This window comes from Parasteatoda tepidariorum, chromosome 2 (genome assembly GCF_982258835.1).
Source record: "Parasteatoda tepidariorum strain Cologne lab strain chromosome 2, Ptep-v5.0, whole genome shotgun sequence".
Lineage (NCBI taxonomy): Eukaryota > Metazoa > Arthropoda > Arachnida > Araneae > Theridiidae > Parasteatoda > Parasteatoda tepidariorum.
The window spans coordinates 37,784,957-37,792,751 of NC_141756.1; the positions used below are offsets into that span (position 1 = coordinate 37,784,957).

The 7,795-nt window shown below is 28.5% G+C and overlaps 1 long non-coding RNA gene across 1 annotated transcript; it reads right to left on the reverse strand.

Annotated features, from left to right (window-relative positions):
* Positions 1-1,385: 1,385 nt before the first annotated feature.
* Positions 1,386-7,072, reverse strand: LOC107436933 (uncharacterized). Its single transcript, XR_001583179.5, has 3 exons — positions 6,942-7,072; positions 5,550-5,805; positions 1,386-1,756 (listed from the first exon to the last, which is right to left on the reverse strand). It is a non-coding gene; the product is annotated as an uncharacterized LOC107436933 (long non-coding RNA).
* Positions 7,073-7,795: the final 723 nt, after the last annotated feature.

The following is a 7,795-nucleotide window of genomic DNA, read 5'->3' on the forward strand; positions in this document are numbered from 1 at the left end:
TCCCTAACAAGAAATATTATCTCAAACTTTACGCCCTACAATTTCTAAGAAACTTCGACCTAAACAAAATGAAAAACCTTTGCTGGAAAAGCAAATTGACGGCTACGAAATCAATATTTTTAGAAATATTAACAACCAAATACTCTGTAGTGCTTAAAAAAATCCTGCCCACCAAAACTACTTAACAATGTATTGTTCTACTCTATATGAAACACTTCTCATTTAGCAACAGCGGAGGAGGTTATTCAATTTGAAGGTGTTGAAAATCATTAAACTAACATTTTAATTGTTATTAACAAGATAGCAAAAGGGCTTCTTAAAATTGAGCGAAAATACTTCACTATACCTCCGAAAAAATAATGGTCGAAAATATTAGCCCCATATATTCAAAATTGAAACTCATTTTTGAGCAAAATGCATAGTCTAAAAAATGATGTGGCGGGAGGAGTTGGCTGCCAGCAGGATTTGAAACGAGGACATTCTAGATCGAGTAGAATACTTTAGCCACCATAGTTGTACATTTCCATTCATCAAGAGTAAGGAAGCTATATATAGTGGCCGCCGCAATGACAATCATGAAATGATAATTTCCAATTTCAATGGTACACCATATGGAAAATATGGTCCCAATTCAAGAGATCGCTAATTTTAATTTAACTTTTTTTTCTTATTTCGCTATATCTTAAAAAAAAATAAGAGAAAATAATAAATATCACTATGTGTCATTGCAGCAGCCATTATATAAAGCTTCTTAACTCTCCCTGAACAGGGGTGTTCAACTGTGGTGGTTAGAGCACCCTACTACGAACAGAGAGGTCCTAGGTCCGAATCTTTCTGGCAGTCAACGAACGCAAATAATCCTCCCTCCACGCCACTGTTGAGACTATGAGTTTTGCTCAAAAATATATCTAATCTGCTTCAATTTTGAAAACATGGGGTTTTCAAAAGTCTGCTGTAATTTTTTTCTGAACAATTGTGACACATTTTTGCTTAGTCTTGAGCAACCATTTTTTACAGTGCAAACTTTGCAGCGTTTAGAGATTTTTTTAAAAATTTTCTCCAATTCTAAGCAATGTAGAAAAGTTTGATTAATTTTTTATCTTTTTTCCATTGATACCTATTCTTGCTTAGCAATGAATGTTAGAATGAATTTTCCCTGAACACTTCAAAATGTTCAATTGTAAGTATCCAACATTTGCGTCTATACAAAATCAATTTTTGTACTTAAAAATATCGTATATTCGTCCTTTGGGAGCGGAAATATTCTAAAGTTATCAACAATGAGATTTTCAACACACGAAACTTGACTCAATGAGCCATTTTGTAAAAAACACTTGCTTCTATAATAAATTAATTACTAAAAAGTGACAAACAATGTATTTAACACAGACAAACTACTTTATTTTGGCTAGAACAAACAAGTACAAGATGATATCTCTAACATTTTGATAAAAAAAAGGGTTGCTATATACAAAAGAATGAAAATGAAGCAATTTGATGAAGAGTGTGACAGTAACTAAAGATATTCATCCGTGATGGTGACAACCTCCATGCTTTTCGGTCAGCATCTTGGCGACCAATCCTGCTGCTAGTATTTCTACAAGTCTAGAGTGGTGCTTCTTTCCACCGCCAAAGCCTCCTCCTCCTCCCCCTCCTCCTTGAGGTAAAGCTTGAGTAAAAGTGCACAGAATTATAGAAATTACTAAAACAGACATTAAAGTTCGGCAGCTCACCATCTCCAATTACTGTATTTGACCTAGAAAAGTAGTAAGAAAAATAATAATTTTAAATTTCAGCTACATTGTTACAGCAAAAATGTTGAACCTTAATTTTGTCCACCTCATGCTCGAATAACAAGACAATAAGTTTGAAACATAAGAATTTGTCCATTTTCTGGCTGATATAGTTCAAATTATTGCAATCTGCTATAGCTAATAAAAAGCATCCTCAGCTTTAGAAAGTTATTGTTATAAAAAGCAGCGTAGTAGTAAATCGTAAAATTCACTGGCTTTCCACGCCCTTAAACTAAGTCAAGAAAACTATTAATTTGTGTTAAAATATAAGTGTCATCATAACCTCATTGATAAAAGAAAAAAGTATGGTCAAAGCTGATAGAATATGGTAATATTTACTGTGTTCTGGCTCTATGGAGACACCAAAAAGCTCTGTAACGAAGGACTTGAGTAAAGTGAAATTAACAATAGAATATGGTTTTATAATAAGTGATAAAGTTTAGTGATTTTTATCATGATACCTTAGAGCCTGGTTTAAAAACATTCATTTGGTTTACCCATTTTGACCTAGCATAACATATACTTAACGGGAATTTTTCGTATCTGATACACGACTGTTTTCACAGCTTGCAAATATTCTTTATTCTTTTCAAAAATCAAATCGTAGGTGATAGAAGAAAATATTCATTTAGCGAAAACGAATGACCACTTTTTTAATAGGAGTGTTTTTTGCTTCAAAACATATAAAAAAACTCAGCCTTTAATGCGTTGAATTTTCCTTTCAGTTTTGTGTTTTTTCCTAAATGTGTGGTAATAAGAATTATAATTTTGAAAACCAAAATTACCGATGAACTGTTGCCTTTTGAAAGGAAAAATTACCAAATGTATGGTTTAAATACCCTATATTTTGGTTTTATTAACCAGAATTGTGTTTTTTACTCATAGTGTTTTTTACTCATTTTTTACTCAATTCAATTACCTATAATTTTCATTTTATATTTTTATACTTGTCATTTCAAGAAAAAATTTAAAAATTTGAAAAATTTAAAATTAAAGAAATTAAGTCATTAAAATTGCCAATTGAAAAAACTATTTGAAGTCTTCTTAGTTTGTTTTTTTTTAATTTCATTTTTTCTATTTATTTTACCCTTTTATTGAACTTCACTTTTTGGGGTAGTTAAAAACGGAAAATGATGAAACCATAATTTTCCCAATCTCCGGTGTGGTAATGTTCTGAAATTTTTCCCAAATGTTGTCTTTTATACTTTTTCTTACGTTTATCAAAGTGAATTTTAAAATTATCGATGCAATCTTTTAAATAAGCTTTACTGTAGAAAAATCGTTTTTTTTTTTGTACTATATTAATCAAAGCATTTTTAATACACTTAGTGAGTCTGTAAGAAGATGTTGAATCATAATTACATTACGAAAAGCTTTTTTTACCTTTATAAGCGATCGAAGATTTTTTTTAAGCAAGTATTATGCATATTGAAAGTATTATGATTGATAACAAAGTTTACTTTGTTTTAGTAATAGCTGCAAATTTTAATTTCGAATACTTATTTAATGATATATACTAACATTTCATTCGAATTAAACATAATACTCAATTTTTTAAAAAATAATATTAAAATTACGTTAAGCAGACAAACGCTTTGAGAAATGACCTAAATATTAAATGAACTATAATCAACGAACATGGCATTCCATATAAGACGAATAAATTTTCGTTCAAAAAAGGGAAGGAAAAGTAAGGAAATTAACGAACCCATCTCACTACGCATGAGTGCTTTTAAAAAAGATACTCTTAGGGGCAGTGGCTGCACAAAAGATTTCAGAGATACAAGTAAAAAGAAAAAGTGAATTAAATTAGGTTTAAAATAAGCGGAACAATAAATGCCATAAAAATGGATTTGAGAAAGGTTTACATGATCTAATTTAAGATCAGTCATTATTCTTATAATAAAGGGAAGTATTGAGAGTATAAAAGATTTGTCTTGTATCAAATCGATCAAGGTACATGAACAATCTTATTTTAAATATAAGTTTTTGAATTTGTGCATCATTAGTGTTTATCTTTTGTCCTTTATGAAAAATTCGTACTACTGTAAAATTACGTTTATATGTTTATTCCATTTTCGTCTATGTGATTCGTTTTGAATCCTGATTAAAGTTGAACTTTAAAAAGTGCTTACTAACACACATTAGTTCTTAATGAAGCTACATTTGCATTTTTATTCTAATTTCGCTCTCCTATCTAATTTATGTAGAAAACATCTTCATCTTTTGCCATGCTCTTATGAAAAAAGCGTATGACTGTATTTTCTCAAAATTACGTTTATATGTTTGTTCTTTTTTCGTCTATGTGATTCGTTTTTAATCCTGATAAAAGTTGAACTTCAAAAACATTTTAATAGCATACATTAGTTTTTAATAAAACTACATTTGTATTTGCATTCTAATTTCATTCTCCTGGTTAATTTATATAGAAAACATGCTTAGCTTTTGCCATTTTTTTTAAACTGCGTACGACTGTTTTTCTTAAAATTACATTCATATGCTTGTTCTGCTTTCGTCTATGTGATTCGTTTTTAATCCTGATAAAAGTGGAACTTCAAAACCTTCTTAATAACAAACATTAGTTTTGAATAAATTACATTAGTGTTTTTATTCTAATTTCGTTCACCTTGATCATTTATAGTCGTGTCAAAGTTGCTACTTTCTTAATGATAAAAATATGAAAAAAGCATTAAAAACTTGATGGATATTATAAAGAAAAACATGAAGATTATATAAGAACATCAATATATATTAAGATTTAGTTCAAAATGATGAATTGCGTAACAAAATATTTTATTTTCACAGAGCATTGTACAAAATAAATTAAAATTTCTTATGATCTTATTCCCCTGAGTCATTAAACTGAAATGTAAATAAAAAACTTAACATAATGTAAATAATAAAAATTATTGTTTAAATGTGAGTCGTTTGGAAGATTTCACCTTTAACGCTGAAAAAGACACCAGTGTGTCATGTTGTATTTCATACTTATAAATTATTAAATTGCTAAATAAAATATTTTTCACTTATTTTTTTCTAAATTAGTGAAAAATGATTTTAAAAAAAAAGTAGACAAAATATGTTAAAAACCCTGCATTAAAAGGTTAAGTAAAGATTTAATGACAAAACTATGAAAATTTTTCAATTTGAAGATATCTAGAAAGGAACAAAATAGTTAGTGTTTACTAAGTGATAAAACATCTAGAAACGAACAACAATAATAATAATAGAAAAATTTCAAAAACATTGAGTTAATTTTTCACAATTATTTTTTTAAATAATGCATAAATTCATGTACTTTTAAATTTAAAAAATATGTGTGATGAAATGACACGAGCTAAAAAATATATTAAATTCATGTTTATCATTGTTACTATTTATCAACGTTACATGACGGTTATAAAGAACAGTTTAGCCTTTACGGCTATAGTAAGCACCCAGCTGCAAGTAACTTCATAAGATGGGCCCAGTTGCCACAGATTCTGTTTATTTAACCGTAATAGGTGAAAACAGCCAATAAACGATTCGTCACACAGTTAACAGTTTAAATACTATCATTTTAACGACTAGTTGATTGTTTCGGTTGAGTGTGATACAACAGCAATGAAATAAAGTGTCATTTAACCATTTTTTCTGATAAATTTCTTAAACTTTACCACTTCAACCTCAGAAAATTTTAAAAATATCCAACCATTTTATATTACTTTCAGTCACTTTGCATGAAATGATATAATAATAATAAATAAATGTATGTACCCTTCTTTGAATGTTAATCCAAAGTTTTCATCTGTTATTCATTTCAGACAGAAGCTTGGCGATCAGACCAGCAGCCAACATTTCCATAATATCATTCCCTCCGCCATGTTTGCCACCACCACCACCAAATCCTCCACCATTACCATGGCCTGGCATCGCTAAACATATGCTACTAGAAAGTACGCACACCACCATCACCACAGAAAAAAGAACTAAAAGACTTTGTCTCATATTGGAGGTTTTGTTTTTTAAATTTCTGCAATAAATATATAGTATGAAATATTTTGTTTAAACTAAACAGTTGTAAAAATCATCAAAATCAAATATAAATTATTCACAATTTTTAGCTTTTTAGTTTTGTATTTTAAGATTTTAGAAATTAAACTAATTCAACTCTGAAATTTATAATTCCTATTGAAATCTAATTATTAAAGTCTGACATAAAATAGAATCGCGCTAAAAATATGAAGAAAGAAAATTAGGTTTGGGATTAAATCTAGCTGTAAATAAATTAATCTGATTTTTTTCTTGGTTACTTATCGCATTTTATTGTCTTTAACTCAGATATTACTATTTCATTCAGAAAATATTTTTAGAAAATCACAATACTTTTGAGAACTTGAACTGAATACGAGTAGGAAATACTAAGTCCTTATGAATGCTGATTCTTATTTTCATGTAAAATCCTCAGACATATTATGCGCTTATTTTTAAAATTTTAGGAAAATTATTTTAATGTAATTATTAGCATTGTTTAAAAAAATTAAAAACAAATTTAAAAAAAAAGTTAAATCTGCATATGTTGTCGCAGGATTACAATAAGACAAATTTTAAAAAAAAAAATAGTTTGGTAATAGTTATTTAATTATTTTTATTAATATTACCCTAATTTATATTTAAATCAATTATTTCCATTGCAAAAGAAAAAATGACTTTTATTTAAAATTTCATACTTCCTTCTATAAAATTTAATTTGGAAATCAAATTTCTAATTTATGTTTTTAACATTAAATCTATAGCAATGATTTAAAATCGTGCTTACAACTTTCAATTTTAACGGCATAAATAGTTTTTACCTTTTTAAGCAATGATATAATTTCGCTTGATTTCGCGAAAAAATGTTTGGAAAGAAAAGTTTTTTTAAAAGTAAATTAATTCTGAATAATTTCAAAAATCAAATTCAAGTATGTGACTAAATCCATTGAAATTTCCTCTTCGTTTATTAGTTCAAATTTTAACGAATCTAAATTAGCAGTCTATGTTATTTAACGAATTTTATTGTCTTTCAAAATAATTCACTTTTGATTTTAAGCACTTTTAAGACAAAAAATTTCTTTTTAGAAATTTCAGACCTGGAAAACATCAAAAGCGTTATTCAAAGTTCTACCTTACCTTTGTTGTTAAATGGTATATCCAAACGTCGTATTTCGAATGGTAATGGATGCTTGATGCCATATCTTTTTATACTAAAATCACATGCATATTGGATGGAACATTTTTTTTCCCTTTCCATAAACCCCTCCCCTAATATCCATAATCTGCCGCTAAATTAAGAAGGAAAAGATTTTTCGCATCAGCAAATAACCGCATTGGCATCAAATAATCCCCCTGAAGCACATTCGATTCCCAAATTCATGCTTTTGCACTCACTTTAACCGAAAAGGAAGCCATAATCGACGAGGGTGCATATTGAGCATGTCAAAAAAATTCTAAAAAAAGAATTAAGAATAAATGATTGGTTTTTTCCGCTGTTTCAAATCGTGTGTGCAAGTAGTTAGGTGCGACAGTAAATCGTCGTGAGATTCTTTTTTTGGAACTAATTTTGTTTTCTTTCCGCAAGTAAATAACACCACCCAGAGGAAGTGTTCTTCGTCCATTTAGGACTGTAAAATGCAGTAAAATAAATAGGTGTTACTAATGGTCTTTCCGATTTTTGATAGGTGATTCATTTAAGGGTGATTAGCTGTTTCGACAAAAGAAAATTGTTAAACAATTGTTTTTTTTATAAAGTCATTACGCGAAATCCATTTCTACGATATTTTATTCCATAAAATCGATACTTAATATCGCATGTAAGCAATATATTATGCTTGGCTATATTTTCGAAATAGTCTTTTTCTATTTACTATTAAAAATTTCTGATTTAATAAAAGTTCACAAATTAAACTTAATTTTTTTCAAAGTATCGGAATGAAATATTTGCAGACTTATTTTAAATCCGACTCTATTAAGTTCTGCATTCCGCC